The 17,348-nt window shown below is 39.2% G+C and overlaps 1 non-coding gene across 1 annotated transcript; it reads right to left on the bottom strand.

Annotated features, from left to right (window-relative positions):
• Positions 1–16,492: 16,492 nt before the first annotated feature.
• Trnat-ugu lies at positions 16,493–16,566 on the bottom strand. The gene has a single exon. It is a non-coding gene; the product is annotated as a tRNA-Thr (tRNA).
• Positions 16,567–17,348: the final 782 nt, after the last annotated feature.

Genomic DNA, 17,348 nt, shown 5'->3' with positions numbered 1-17,348 from the left:
GTAACATACAAGTAATCATCCACATATCTGAAAAGGTAACCTGCAAATGGAACAAAATAACTATTATTGGAAAACAACCCATGTACTTGCAGATTAAAAAACAATACAGCTAAGTGTATAAATACTTAAAAGTACCATGATGCACCTACATATTAATCTCTAATACACACTGAAGATATTATCAGAACATACAGATTTTCTAACAAATCAGGCAGATCCTGCCCCAGTTTTCCACACCATAAAGGAAGTCAAGACTCTTAAGAACTGTACATTAATTCTTTTAAATTGATTGAGCCACTAAGATATTTAAGTTATGAGGTACAAGGACGCACTGAGAAATAAAGCTTCCAAATTTTTTTATGTGATAACCCTTAGAGACAGAACAAATTTTACTAACATTCTACTTACTTATTCTTCATGTCTACATACATATTTTTTGACGTAGCCACCCTGGCAATGAACACATTTCTCCCAATGAGAGGTCAGTTTGTTGATACCATCACTGTAGAATGTTTGACTTTGCTGATGGGGCCACAACCTCGCCTCAGCTTGCACTGCTTCATCACTATCAAAATGAAGACCTCAAAGACATTCTTTAAATGTTTGTCACTATATCAGAACTGGAAGGAGGATGACCAATGACAGTGAACCCAAGGTGTTGGATGTGTCACAGCACTCATGTGTGGTCTAGCATTGTCATGCTGATGAAAAGGGTGCTCCAAGTGCTGATGAACCCTTCAAATTCGAAAGTCAATTACAGAACACTTTCTCATGGACCAACACAGTTATGTTACACACTGCCATGCTACTTGCCATGATTCAGAACCCTCTAGTGGCAGAGTGCTGCAAATATGTACGCATGAAGAATAAATATGTAGAATGTTAATGATGTTTGTTTTATTTAAAAAGTTTTAAGAGTTTCCACATAAAAAAGTTTGGAGGTGTTACTTTTTAGCAAAACCTCATACTAGTGCAAGATCTGTTTTCCTTCATATATAAGGTGAACAGGTAGTTCTCTTCCTTTAAGTCAATCTCCATTTACCTGATTGTTTTGTCAGCCTCTGTAAATATTACACCAACTTACCACAATCTTATGTCTACACTAAAATCTTTTCACATTTCAAATACCTTGTTTTCCAGCTTGAATTTACACTCACAAAGTTTCAGTAACAACATTCAGTCTTCACTGTATAGCTGATCTTGCATGTATAATACTAATAACTTTCTAGTTCTCTGTATATTCATTCATCTAGAATCTCAGAAACATAAAACAGAATCTGTTCAATTTATCCAGTAAAATAGTTTTTTAGTCTATAATCTTTCTACTGGTTTGCTGGTACCATCGAATTATTCCAAACTAATACTCAGCTCCTTGTCTCCAAATTTCTATTGTTCTACTAAATTATACAAGCTAGGTCATCTACCATAATTTTTCCTTCCTCTACAGCTATTTCCATGGACATGTTACTTATTTCTCTGTATCTTAGCACATGCCCCATTAATTTTCACCTCCTTTCCTTCTCTATATCTTCTTTTTCCTTTTAATTTTGCACTTATCTGTCAACTTAATTTTTGACTTAATTCATTAGTACCAGACTGTGGTGGTTTCAGGAACTGATTCTGCAGACAACAGCATTCCTCCTCCAACTTATTTCCTGTTTTCAAATTCCCATTTACTTTCTACCCCATAAACTTTAACAACAGTGGAAATAAACTGCACCGTTTGCTGCACATGAACCAGTCATAGTTGATTTTGCACTTCTGCTACTAAATCATATACACATAATATGCATGAAGCTTACAGCAAAACTACTCTTAACTCCTCTTGCCCATGGGAAAAGACTTTCCTATGGATTACACCATTAGCTTATACAGCCCTCACAACTTATCTTATATCTTCCACAAATTCTATTACACCAACAATAAAAGTGACATGAAGAACCAATGTTATACCACTTGCTTTGGTACATAAAAAGATATGACATCAGGGCTTGTGATATAAATAAATACAACTAATATACTACCAAGAAATGTTAAGAATAAAATATATGACAATCAATAACTTTCCATTATGACAAAACACACACTGTCTAGCCAGTTACTAGAAAAAAAACCTACTTATTCTTCATGATTTTACAGAGCAATGACCCACCATTAAATTTTAGATATTCAGTCACATAAATTCCATTTCCTCTAACATTTCGGCTGTATATCATTTATCCATCTTCAGAAGGAGCCAAAAGACAGACGCAGTAGCATTTGCTACATCCTTTTAAACTCGCAGATTCTGCTACTGCATTTGAGGCCACACATATGCATGCATCACAGATATTAATCAGCAGCAAAGAAGTACAATATGCATGAATTAGATCTATGGCTGCGTGGTCGATCCGTGCTGGGATGTCGATGTACCACTGCGAGCTGCGCTGTGACGATGTCTTTGTAACTTTACTACCAAAAGTGCCAAATTCCATGACTTATCCAAGCTGAAGCCACTATTTCTATTACATAAATATATTGTCAAGTGAATTTCAATTGCCTCTTTTACTGCCAAGTCCCTAAAAGATAAAGTGGGTCTTCTTCTGCAGTCCTTGTGGCCACCTTTGGTTTCATTGGTAGTACCTTCCTTATCTGCTGTGGAGAATACCTCTCTCATAAGAGTAAATTACAATAATTTTTAAACAATACCTCTCCCACAAGAATAAATTACAATAATTTTTAAACCATCTAAATTCCATCCATGGACAAATTTAGTTTACAATTGAACTTAAAAGAAGGGATGCCTTCCTTCCCTTTGTTCTTTTTTTTATTTTTTTTTTTCCTGTGCGAAGATGATTGCACTTTGGGACATGCAGTATATCAGAAACCAACACACAAGATTTATATTTACGTGCAAATAGCTGCCACTATCCTTCCAAGATAATGAATGTTTTGGTTCACAGGGCTCACATCATTGTTGATGAGCAATCTGCAGGATGAACTTCTACAACTAAAGAGAGTTTTTGAAGACAATGGGGATTCTCCACAGAAAATATGTAAGGCGCTATGAATGAAGCCAAAGGTGGCCATAAGAAATGCAGAAGATGACACACAAAGATTTAAACCTATGGCCTTCCTGCTGTATGTGGGAAGCCTACCACCAAAAATAAGACAGATTATCAGCAAGCACAACGTAAAAGTGATTTTCCATCATCCATTGAAGATAGCAGCACTCTTGGGTTCCATCAGAGATGATTTGATGGGGTTTACAAGATACCCTGCAAATGTGGCCTTTCATACACTGGCCAGAAAACTCGTACAGTCTATGAAAAATGTACGAAACATTACAGGTACATCATGCTCTTACATCCAAATAAATCAGCTGCGACAGAGCGCTAAGTTGTACAGAAACATTGAAATTTTAGGGACTTGATGGCCAAAAAGGTAATTTAAATTCACTTGGCAATGATTTCATTCATAGAGATATCAGCTTCAGCTTGGATAAATTATGGAATTCGGTAGTTTGGGACATGCAGTATATCAGAAACTTACAAAAACATCACAACAGTGCAGTTTGCAGTGATTGACTGACATCCCAGCAAGAATTGACCAACAACCACAGATCTAATTTGTGCATACTGTACTTCTCTGCCATTGATCAACATTTCTGGCACTTGGTATATGTGGCCGCATGCGCAAGAGACACACCTGCGAGTTTAAAAGGATGGAGTGAGAGCTGGAGCATGTCTTTCAGCTTGTTATGAAGATGGCTGAATGATATACAGCCAAAATATTAGAAGAAGAAGCACAATTTATGTGGCTGTACACCTTAAGGATGGAGCAAACTAATCATTATTGATATCTGTGCAGGTATCACAATTTTCCCAATTTTTGCAATAAAGTTGGTCAGATGTTTAATTAAACGAATCTCAAAGGTGTTCAATGTAAAATATGTACACTGATACGCAAAACTTAAGGGTGAAAGTATCTTTCAGATGATGGTTCACTAGCAAGTAAAATAACAAGATGAAATTTTGATCATACATAGAAATATATGCTATAGAGTAGTGGAGAAGATAACTGAAAGGAATATGCAATGAAATGAACAAAAATTACATGCTTATTCAAAGGTAATAATTACACTTAAGTAATCGAGATTCGTGATGGTGCCCTGGACCTTACCAAAGGTGGGACAAAGTTCCTCCATCTCACTGTTTGATGTATTCGCACACTGTCATCCACAAAAAAGAAGTGAGCGCCAAAAGCACCGTTGAAAAGATGCCTGTAAGGAAGGAATACAGTGCCACAATAACATTGAGTGTAGCACCTTCAAAGATTTGGATGGAGAGTCAGCCACACATGTAGAAGTAACTTCAGGTGTTCCCCAAGGATGAGTGTTGGGTCCCTGGCTGTTCATGTTGTATACTAACAATCTTGCAGAAATATTAACAGAAATCTCAGACTTTTTGCAGATGATGCAGTTATCTACAATTAAGTGCAGTCTGAATGAAACTGTACAAATGTTCAGTCACACATGGATATGATTTAAAAGTTGTGCAAAGATTGGCAATTTGCTTTAAGTGTTCCAAAATGTTATACCGTGCACTTCACGAAACATATCATATAGTATTCTATGAACATAATATCAATAAGTCACAATTGGAATCTGCAGACTCATACAAATACCTCGGTGTAACACTTAGTATGGACATGAAACGGAATGATCACACGGGATCAATCCTTGTTAAAACAGGTGGCACAATTCGATTAATTGGTAAGACTAGCTGCACACCACAGTGTTACCCTCAGTTAAACAATTATTTATAAAAACATGTTAATGCCAGAAGTCATTACCCATTAGTCCTGTTATCTCTTGGAGGTATTGAGGCACGAGCCACTTGTGGCCCAGCAAACTGCAAAATAAGAACGAGGGGCGGGGGGGTGGGGCTTGGGTTGGGGGGAAGGGGTGGCAACAAATTTTGAGATGGTGGGAGAAGCTGCTAGAATACACGTCACTCAAAAGTCACTCATTTACGTAAGGAAAAAACAAAATTACGCAAACAAGAACCAATAGCTGAAGCTGAACCATCAAAGCATTGGTCTCAACAATTAGATGCAGGCAAATCAAACCGCTTTAAAATATCAAACATTGCCTTAACTGTGGTATTTTGTGTATAGTATAGCCCTAAAAATATTCTTCTATGTCTAATAAAGCTTCAAGGAATCTTATATAGACACTAGATTGCTTTGTGGTGGCTATGTCTGTTGTTTCATCTGCAATTATTGCAAAATACACAGCACTTTTGATCTCATCCATAATTTTATAAGAAGCGTATGACTTAAAATACCCATAATTTCTTTTTGTACATCATTCCCCTTTGTAAGCTTCATGCTGTAACCACATTAAAAGTTGTTGGTTATTGCTACACTGAACAGTTAATAAATTGTCAAAGTTACTTGTTGCATCAGTATGCCCTTTTATTGCAAGCCCCTGCATTGTTAAGTAATATGGTGAAGATATGATTTTAGTAAACAAGCTTGGTTTTCTTTCATTTGTGTCATTTTTCTTTTGAAATCAGCTAAATACATTGATACTTGTATTCAATTTTAAGGATCTGAACTTCTGTGCAGCTTCTCTTTGGTGGCCTGATCTTTCATACACTTTCAGTTTTTCTACCACTTTCTTATAGGTTGAAAAACCAGTTTCCATTAAAGTTTTTTCCATTCTGTGAGAAAACTGAAAATGGTTCTTTTCAAATATTTGTTTCCAAATTTTGCAAAAAAAAAAAAAAAAAAAAAAAACACCTTTTACCTTACAGGAAAAAACACTCACACATTTGATCCATGCAAATTGCTGGCTTCAAGAAGGCTGACAACTGCAATGATATTTTTTTCCTGGAACAGTGTTACATTACCATCATAGTTTCATCAATTCTTCTGTCTTTGTTTTCTCACAGGGCACTGCTAACGCTAGGTCTAGGTTCATCATCACTAACATCACGTGCATTAACAGTTTTCTTCCTAACTATAAAATTGCCCATTCTAAATTGGCCAGTAAGGGACAAAAGACTGATCAATAATTCAACTGAGTCACAGCAAGACACTGTCCACCACATGCTGTATTTGTGCAGTGCATTATTAGTGCACATGCCTGGAACAATAAGAGGCTTGGACTTACTAATCACACACTTTTATCTAATCCCTCTCCAACTGGTGACAGTCAGCTGACTCTGGGCCTCTACACTTGCCAACATTAGCTGCATGATGAACTTGCAATAATTGACCATTTGCCATTTTTATCATACCTAATCATTACATACTGTTATGCAACACTGTACAAGCAAGTTTAACAGAATTCCCAGTAAAGGGTCGGGGGGTGACGGGATGTAGAAATGCTTTTCTGTACATTGGAAGTTTGGGAGGGGGATGGGGGCTTTATGTTAGAATATCCTTTGGCTCACGCTAAGCAGTATTTTTTCGATGTTTTGGGCATGAAACGTGTGACAGCAAAGTTTGTTCCAAAATTGTTGAATTTCAACCAAAAACAACGTAATGTAAACATCACTCAGGAATTGCTGAATGAAATTGACACTGATCCACAACTTCTACAGAAGGTTATAGTAGAGTATAGGGGTATGATGTCAAAGCCAAGGCCCAGTCATCCAAAGGGAAATTGCCCGAAAAGCCAAGACTGAAAAAAATTTGACAAGTTCGATCACATATGAAGGTTCTTCTCACTGTTTTCTTTGATTACAATTGAGTAGTGCATCATGAGTTCCTGTCTTACAGTCATACAGTCAATAAGGAATATTACCTGGAAGTTGTGTGTCATCTTCATGGGACCTTCCAAAGAAAATGATTAGAATTCCAAAAAAAACACTCATGGAAATTGCATCATGACAGTGCTTCCACTCACAGCTCAGAGCTTTTCATGATTTTTTGGCAAAAGACAAAGCGGTTATGTTGCCTCAGCCACCATATTCACCAGACATTGCCCCCTCCTACGTCTTTCTATTGTCGAGGCTGAAGAGAACCCTGGAAGGATGTCATTGTGCCACCATTGATGAAATAAAAACAGAATCACTGAAGGAGCTGAACACCATAATGAAAAGTGAAATCTACAAGTGGCTTCCAACACTGGAAAAAGTTCTGGCAGAAGTGTATCACTTCTGAGGGGGAACAAAGTTGATGTTGATAATGAATGAACAAAGATTCTTTAAGAAAAACAAAAATTCCCGTAACTTTTTGATCACGCCTTATACACAAAATATACATGGTATTGCTCCAACCTACATGAATGGCTGCACTTAAAGGGTAATCATTTGCATATCCAATCTTGTAGTGCATTTCATAACTATTTGAGGTTTCCTGCATTCCATCTTTTATGATGCTGCAATTTTGAAGGCTAGCAATGTACCTGTTACAACTTACACATTTTCATATGTGAGTGATATTTAGATTCCCATCTTTACTTCAGTATAGGAGGGTGTGGGATCCTGCAAAAACCTATATTCCTATGAGCTTTTTGATGCATTCCATCAATAGCGTGAGCTGGGAGCTGTTATTGTTATTTTGTGGTGCAAACCAGACACTATCTCTCAAAATGTGACTCAACAGTTCTTCATCAAAAAATTGTTCAATGTCTCCACAACCATCTTTACTTTTGTAGCTGCTATCAAAGTGTCTTTATCACTGTTCAACTGCAATACTTGAAACTTGTGATTGATCAATAACAGCTGTCCAGTTCCAGTGTGATAGTATATTATGCACTGCTGGTTGTCCTGTCTCTCAATTCACATTATCCAATATAGTTTTCAATTATATTATCAGCATTATTAATTTCTATCTATTTCTTAAAATAAAACAATATTTTTCTTTCAGGATGTAAGTAATACAGTATTTCAATCCCTTTAGTTATTCATGGCTTACTGGCTTGAACAGACTTTCTGCAGAACTTTCTAGGACAGCTGATTTCAAATACAAAAATGATGTACCATTAAATATTCTGAATTTTACATTAACATCTCTTTCCATGTATAGTTACCCTAACAGCACTCCTTTTGTCGCATTCTTAAAATATAGGATCCTACTATTATCACCTAATTTTCTTCCGTTAGAGTCTTTTAAGGAATCTACAAATCTCTGCAAACAATTAACTGTTTGTTTTTGCCTGACTCAGGCATACAATATAGGAGTTTAGTAATACTGCTGGGGTAAAGTGCAGATGTGAATACAAGTAATACAAGTTTCGAACTGAAGTTTATGGAGTAAGTTCATTGGATCTTGATGAGACTCTTGAGTCTTATGTATTTTCTCTAGTGACTCGTTTTCTAACTGTGGAAATACACAAGGGTTGCCCAGAAAGTGATGCACCACATTTTTTTTCTTCAACAATTCTTTATTGAACATAATGAGAATTACACAAACAAATGAATGTTGTTTTATCTACACATCCTATTTTTCCACATTATCTCCATTCCATTCTATGGCCTTCTTCTAGTGCAAAACAAGTGCATGTATACCCTGTTGGTACCAATCCTTGTCCTAGTGGCAGAGCCAGTGCTTCAATGTGTGAATCACCTCCTCATTGTCCTCAAAATGTCTACCACAAATGGCAGCCTGACATCACCCTCTGCGCCCTGTGACTAACTGTACAACTGTTGACAACAGATGCTCCATAAGTGTTGGTGAATATTCCCCACAGTTTCTTTCTCTGCAGTGAGGAATTCAATGACGGCATGTTGCTTGTAACATTCATCACCTACAGATGCCATTTTGAAACTACTTTATCTGTTGGAAGTGCAGAAGAGACAGAAACTTGGTGCACTCACTCAGGAAACTTCAAATAATACATACTGTATTTACTCGAATCTAAGCCGCACTTTTTTTCCGGTTTTTGTAATCCAAAAAACCGCCTGCGGCTTAGAATCGAGTACAAAGCAAGCGGGAGTTCTGAAAAATGTTGGTGGGTGCCGCCACAACTAACTTCTGCCATCGAATATTTGTAGCGCTACACAGGCATGCTTTGTAGGCACAAAGATAAATACTGGCACCAAAACATCTGCGTCAGTAAATAAATTAAAACAAAAAAGGTGGAAGACGAGCCTTTTTCCTCCGTCCCGATTTTCGACCACTACATTTTGGTACATTATCCAACGAAATAAATACAAATTCCGTATTGTTCATCTTCGAATGTAGCAGCATTTCAATGTACTACGAAAATCCGACTGGCAAGACCGTATGGGATGTTTGTCAATATGGCCACGTTCTGAATTTTTTCCTACCTGTGAGAAGAGATGATTGCTAATAGGAACTTTTATGAATTGTGAATCACATGCAGTATTCTCTTCACCATAAGAATAATACGAATATAAACATTTTGCCATGTATTGTTTCATGTTTGCTACTATCTCACTTAAATCCTGTGTGCCTAATAAACTACGAAACTAGAGTGAGACAACAGCAAACGCGGAAGAATATACATATCATGTCATGTTTATATTCGTATTATTCTTATGCCTAATAGTGATACAGTCAGAAATGAAGCACGGCAATTGACTAGATTTTTAAATCTAAGATGACTAATTTCTGTGCAGAATGTACTGAACTAGAGGCGCCTGCAAAGATTTTCAAACGGAGAAAATTTTTCGCTAAAAGTTAGTTCAGAACATCATCTATCATACGCAGTCTATTATTTGGTTCTTGTTGATCATTATCAAAGAAAGCAGTAGTGTAAGTAACAACAAATGTTTCGCTAATGAGACGATTCCTCTCTATTTTTTATTTGTAAGCGGCAGTAGCGTGCACAAAAGCAAGCCATGCCGCGAGCGGTGACAGGCCATAAACACGCACTATCAGAATGCGACAAACAATGGATGACACAGTACAGTAATGCATTTTCAGCTTAGAGTGACGTAAACACCTATAACAAAGAAAACGGCACTTATCAGATCAAAGACAAATAAGCAATCAATTCAAACCAGACGAAGCACGTGAAAAAGGAAGGGTACCCGTATAAATACGGATGGAGCACCTGACGCATAGCTATGGCTACCTGGTAAAGCTTAACTGCTAAGCTTACGACTCGAACCAAACTACTGCAGCTGTATCGTAATTCATTCGACCTAAATTGTGTCTCATATTACAATTACACGAACTTTGTTTCCATTTCGAGGTGCGACCTAAAACTTTTCTCTCCCCTTGAATTTCAAGTCTCAAATTTCAGGTGCGGCTTAGATTCAGGAAAATTTTTTCCCTTGATTTCGAGTCTCATTTTTCAGGTGCGGCTTAGATTCAAGTGTGGCTTAGATTCGAGTAAATACGGTATGTAATCGTTCACATTTGTAGCATTGTTTTGGCTGAGAAAAAAAATGTGATGCATTATTTTCTGGGCAACTCTTGTACTTAATGAAAGTTAATAAAATTGGATTTTATTATTGTGAGAGATTTCAGCATTTATAACTCCTGTCCAGTGGTATTTTATTTTATTTCTTATCTATTCACAAAGCATTAACTGTCTCTCTAAACAGGCATTGAAACTTGGAAGTGCCAGAGCAAATTTAACCAACATCTTAATGAAAATGAGGAAAAATTTCCTCCATTTTGTTACTGACGCTAATATCTAATTTGTTCTTCCATTCAACAGTTTGCTCCACAGTAGTTACACAACAGCATATATAGATATACTCACTGCAATAGTGTTTAACTAGTTCAGTTTTGCAACCCCTCACTCCACATTTCCTATAACTGATGTTTCACAACTGACATTAAAAATATTACCCATCTTCTGGCTTCCAACTTGTTCGATGACAAATTTATTCATTGTCGACTCCAGTTACACATATACTCCTCTTTAGCAATAAGGAGGACCAGCAGAAACTAACAATTGTGTACCTCTAACCTGGAGTGTGTGATGTGCCTCTCCTTTCCAACCTTCCCCAACCTATCCCTATAACAGTTTCAAAAGCTATATATAGTGTACCCTGCTTTTAAATGTATTCTCAGAAGCACAGGGAATTTTACCTCCTAAAGGCATGTGTTGGGCGGCCATTCTTCTCCTCCTAATTTCAGGTTTTTTAAGTGAATTTTCTTTTGATATTATGAAATATTATTCCACAAATGAAAAGTTTATTAGCACCCTCTTTCCATTCCCTCAACATCAAACACATGCCACATTTCAAGAAAACCTTCATGTATCACCACCACCGATCTCATTAGGTTACTGAAAATGCAAGGGGCAGTCATAAAGCTTTAATTGCCACCCTGAAAGAATTAAGCTACAGTCATGAAACTTTGTGCTGGTGCCATTCTCTAAACATTATGGTGGTAACCCTGATTCCTGATTGGAATTAGTGCCTGCTGTCACACTTGAAGTGAGTTCAGTTACGCCTATCCAGACTTTGTTCAAGAAACACTTATCTTGGTTGCAGAAGGATTTGATGATTACCAATCTCCAAGTTGTAGTCTCTGTAATAGAGTTGGATGACAGAAATACAAAAATTGTCTGTCAAATGGAACCATTTTCCTCGTTGATTCAATTATCAGATTGCAAAAACAATTCAACCTTATGAACATTACACTGTAAGCACCAATACTGCCTAATGTTACGGCATAAGGGAGCTTCCCAAAAATATGCTAGCATTCTAATCCATATGAATCCCTTGGTTGACTGCCAAACATGGTGCACTTAGTCCACTGTCAGTATAATGTTTACATTTTAACTTCCTATCATGGGTAACCAATTAAAGAACTGATTTATGTTAAATATAAAACATATGTTGGTGATTCTCACGTAGCAAATCTCTTCTATGTAATGAACATAACGACATTATTATGACTGGTTGGTTGGTTTTATTTTTAAAGGGACCAAACTGCATGGTCATTGATCCTGACAGTATTACGAAAAGGATAGATTGCAATTCACTATATAGAAGAGGCATGTCACAGACAGACACAACAAAAAGTCCACTATATATTTGAGCATTTGGCCAAAAGGCCTTCTTCTAAGGAGACCAGAGACAGTGATTATGTATGTGTGGGTTGTGCTTGTGTGGATGTGTGTGTGTGTGTTCTCTACTTTAGAAGAGAGTTCAGCTGTATAGCAGTCTTCTTGTTGTGCTGTCTGTGACTCAGTATCTCCTCTATACGGTGAAGAGCAATCTGTTCCTTTCACAATACTACGAGGTTCATTCAGTATGTAATGCCTCACATTTTTTTCTCAAAACATATTTATTGTGAAGAGTCAAAATTTGGAGACAATATACATCAACATGTCTTGTCCATGTCCTATTTTATACGTAGTCTCCATCACGTTCTATGGCCGTATGCCAACATTGTGGAAGAGCATGTATTCCCTGCTTGTAAAAACCCTTCTCCTGTAGGCATAGACATGTTTTCACTTCATGACTGACACTCTTGTCATCTTCAAAGTGTGTTCCCTGTAGAGAATCTTTAAGTGGACCAAAGAGATGGAACTCTGAGGGTGCCAGGTCTGGACTGTAGGATGGATGAGACAATGATGTCCAACCCAATTTGGCAATGTGTTCCAGGGTTCTCATACTTGTGTGTGGGTATGCATTATCGTGTTGGAGCAAGATTTATGCTGGATTCTTATCTGATCAAACACATCAGAAACAGTTCTTGAGTATATTCAGAGTCTTCATGTATGCCTCCAAATAGATGATTGACCCTCTTGGCATCACATCCACAAGAATGACGCCATCACAATCCCAGAAGACTGTCTCCATGAATTTCTGGCATAGAGCATTGTCTTGAATTTTTTCTTTTGTTGTGAATGAGGATGATGCCACTCCATGGACTGCCATTTTGTTTCCAGCACAATGTGATGCACCCAGCTTTCATCTCCATAACAATCTGTGACAGAAAGGCCTCACTGTCAGTCTCAAAACGCTCCAACAATTGAGATGAAATGGCCTTTCTTTGAATCTTGTGGTCTGCTGCGAGCATTCGTGGAACCCATTGTAAGTATCTCTTTGAATATCCAAGAGTTTGATCATTGCAGACACACTTCCAATGCTGACCTACAACTGTAGATCCAATTGTCCAGTTGTGATGCACCAGTCTGCACGAATAATGACATCTGCACAATTCAGCTTGTCTGGAGCTGTGGCTGTGACAGGACGTCCCAAGCATGGCTGATCATGGAGGTCTGTTTCTGCATTTCCTGAGGCTGTAACTTTCTTTACCCATCACTCAACTACACTCCTATCAACTGCAGCATCACCACACACCGCACACAAACGTTTATGGATGTTCACCACAGTTTCTTTTTCTGCACACAAGAATTCAGTAACATCACACTGCTTGTAACATGAGTCGTATGTATATGCCATTTTGATGCTGTACTAAGGCTCTGCCATCTGTCGGAATGGTTCAAAACTTCACCAGTGCACAGAACAAACATCAAGCACCAACTAGAACGTTTGTCTACATATACACTCCTGGAAATGGAAAAAAGAACACATTGACACCGGTGTGTCAGACCCACCATACTTGCTCCGGACACTGCGAGAGGGCTGTACAAGCAATGATCACACGCACGGCACAGCGGACACACCAGGAACCGCGGTGTTGGCCGTCGAATGGCGCTAGCTGCGCAGCATTTGTGCACCGCCGCCGTCAGTGTCAGCCAGTTTGTCGTGGCATACGGAGCTCCATCGCAGTCTTTAACACTGGTAGCATGCCGCGACAGCGTGGACGTGAACCGTATGTGCAGTTGACGGACTTTGAGCGAGGGCGTATAGTGGGCATGCGGGAGGCCGGGTGGACGTACCGCCGAATTGCTCAACACGTGGGGCGTGAGGTCTCCACAGTACATCGATGTTGTCGCCAGTGGTCGGCGGAAGGTGCACGTGCCCGTCGACCTGGGACCGGACCGCAGCGGCGCACGGATGCACGCCAAGACCGTAGGATCCTACGCAGTGCCGTAGGGGACCGCACCGCCACTTCCCAGTAAATTAGGGACACTGTTGCTCCTGGGGTATCGGCGAGGACCATTCGCAACCGTCTCCATGAAGCTGGGCTACGGTCCCGCACACCGTTAGGCCGTCTTCCGCTCACGCCCCAACATCGTGCAGCCCGCCTCCAGTGGTGTCGCGACAGGCGTGAATGGAGGGCCGAATGGAGACGTGTCGTCTTCAGCGATGAGAGTCGCTTCTGCCTTGGTGCCAATGATGGTCGTATGCGTGTTTGGCGCCGTGCAGGTGAGCGCCGCAATCAGGACTGCATACGACCGAGGCACACAGGGCCAACACCCGGCATCATGGTGTGGGGAGCGATCTCCTAGACTGGCCATACACCACTGGTGATCGTCGAGGAGACACTGAATAGTGCATGGTACATCCAAACCATCATCGAACCCATCGTTCTACCATTCCTAGACCGGCAAGGGAACTTGCTGTTCCAACAGGACAATGCACGTCCGCATGTATCCCGTGCCACCCAACGTGCTCTAGAAGGTGTAAGTCAACTACCCTGGCCAGCAAGATCTCCGGATCTGTCCCCCATTGAGCATGTTTGGGACTGGATGAAGCATCGTCTCATGCGGTCTGCACGTCCAGCACGAACGCTGGTCCAACTGAGGCGCCAGTGGAAATGGCATGGCAAGCCGTTCCTCAGGACTACATCCAGCATCTCTCCGATCGTCTCCATGGGAGAATAGCAGCCTGCATTGCTGCGAAAGGTGGATATACACTGTACTAGTGCCGACATTGTGCATGCTCTGTTGCCTGTGTCTATGTGCCTGTGGTTCTGTCAGTGTGATCATGTGATGTATCTGACCCCAGGAATGTGTCAATAAAGTTTCCCCTTCCTGGGACAATGAATTCACGGTGTTCTTATTTCAATTTCCAGGAGTGTATAAATGGCTTGAAAAAAAAAAAAAAAAAAAAAAAAAAAAAAAAAAAAAAAAAAAAAAAAAAAAAAAAAAAAAGTGTGGCATTACTTATGGAACGATCCTTGTATATAATGAGCAATAGCTATAAAAATACAATTTATCATTTTTGTTTTTAACAGCCTTAGTCAACCCCAATATTATGGGACCTGGGAGAGAGGGCACTTTGTTTGATTTATCAGTTTTTATCATGACATTTCACGAGACCATGATGAAACACTCAACAGTATATGTGCAACTCTCTTGAAATCTTTCACAGGGCGAAGCGTTTTTCTTAGTCGCCACTGTACTTGTTTACTGTAACATCACTGCATGTTTTGGATGTTGGCCACTTGAGGCCAAGTGCACTAATATCACAATCAGGTAATGTAATATAAACAACGTGAACTCAACACTTGTTTTGAAGCTCTGAAGATAAAAATCACATTTCAGTGTTTACTTTTCTCTGGAGTGCTTCATATATTGTTTCAGTGTTATAAAAATCCAGGTAGGATGCTAGTATCAACATTTGTGAAAATTGTGTTTTGGAATTTCAATTTCAGATGCAATTCAAGTATTTTATATTGAAGCTACATGTCTTGTTAGATCACATACTATTCTGTATTCTGGAACAGCTTAGATGGCTTTTTGGTTTCTTATACAAGTTGTGTACATTATCAAAGTAAATCAAGTACTATCTATTTTTAAATTGCTTCTCAATGTATTATTTTTAAATATTTGAATGTTGCAAACATAGTAGTAATTACAGTTCATTAAAAAACTAAGTTCTCAGGATTAATCAAGAAAATAAACTGAACAATATAAAATTATATAACTAAAGATGTCAAAGATAGTATCCCAATAATTATTATTTACTTTATGAGTTTCATATGCTAAGACTTTAGCATGCAACTTTTAGTGAAGAATCTGGTCCACAGCAACAGGTGCTGCACTAACCAATACATGACATGATTCAGTACTGAAGTACATGATATGTGGTCTAAAATCTAAAACATTATTATATTCATCCTTAAATGTGACACATTTTTCCCAACAATGCACGACTTGTCTGAGACCTAGGTTGTACAAGTTAGCATTAGACTGTAATACAATGAAACGAACACCCTTAGCTGCTTACAGGCGTTGACATACATCAACGAGGACAGATGAAAATGTGTGCCCCGACCGGGACTCAAACCCGAGATCTCCTGCTTACATGGCAGACACTCTATCCATCTGAGCCACCGAGGACACAGAGTATAGCATGACTATAGGGATTTATCTATGCCACGCCTCCCGCGAAACCCACTTTCTCAATGTATTGTCCCGCACTACATTCATAGTGCCCCCGCCCATTATACTCATTACTCACGGCGCGTTGCCAATTCCCGTAAGAGTTTGGGCACTGTTTGTGCATTCGCACAGAAGCAGAAGAAGATGGTCAAGTGGCTGGTGAGCCTTAACCATATATTTACTAAGATGGTATCTGTTCTTTCGGACATTTCCGAAAGAACAGATACCATCGGTGGCCAATCAGCTCATTAGAATGAAATTACAATGAAATGAACACCCTTAGCTGCTTACAGGAGTTGACACACATCAACGGGGACAGAGGAAAATGTGTGCCTCGACTGGGACTCGAATCCGGGATCTCCTGCTTACAAGGCAGACGCTCTATCCATCTGAGCCATCGAGGACACAGAGGATAGTGCGACTGCAGGGATTTATCTCTGGCGCGCCTCCCGCGAAACCCACATTCTCAACGTATTGTCCCACACTACATTCATAGTGCCCCCTCCCATTATATTCATTACTCACGGCGTGTTGCCGATTCCCGTAAGAGTTCGGGACATGTCAGAAAGAACAGATACCATTGGTGATTTATTATCTTATCTTATCTTAAGTCAGACAGATGAGCAGCAATCTGCAGCTTTTTGCTGATGCTGCTGTGGTGTATGCGTAAGTGTCAAAGTTGAGTAACTAAAGGAGGATACAAGACGACTGAGACAAAATTTCAAGCTGGTGTGATGCCCTAAAGGTAAGTTAATGCATATGAGTAGGACAAACAAACCCATAATGTTCGAATACAGTATTAGTAGTGTACTGCTTGAGAGTCATGCTGATTAAATACCTGGCTGCAACGTTGCAAAACAATATGAAATGGAATAAACATGTAAGGACTGTGGTGGGGAAGATGAATGGTGAACTTCAGTTTAGTGTGAGAGATTTAGGAAAGTGTGCTTCATCTGTAAAGGACACTGCATATAAGACGCTAGTGTGACCCATCATTGAGTACTGTTCAAGTGTTTATAATCCACACCAGGTCAGATTAAAGGAAGACATTGAAGCAATTCACAGGTGGGCTGGTAGATTTGTTACTCGAATGTTCAAACAACACGCAAGTGTTATGGAGATGCTTTGGGAACTCAAATGGGAATCACTGGAGGGAAGGCAGTATTCTTTCAGGGAGTGCTATTGA

This window comes from Schistocerca americana, chromosome 2 (assembly GCF_021461395.2).
Source record: "Schistocerca americana isolate TAMUIC-IGC-003095 chromosome 2, iqSchAmer2.1, whole genome shotgun sequence".
NCBI classification, from domain to species: domain Eukaryota; kingdom Metazoa; phylum Arthropoda; class Insecta; order Orthoptera; family Acrididae; genus Schistocerca; species Schistocerca americana.
Note: the sequence above shows the minus strand (reverse complement) of the source record. Positions and strands in the feature narration are given on the sequence as shown.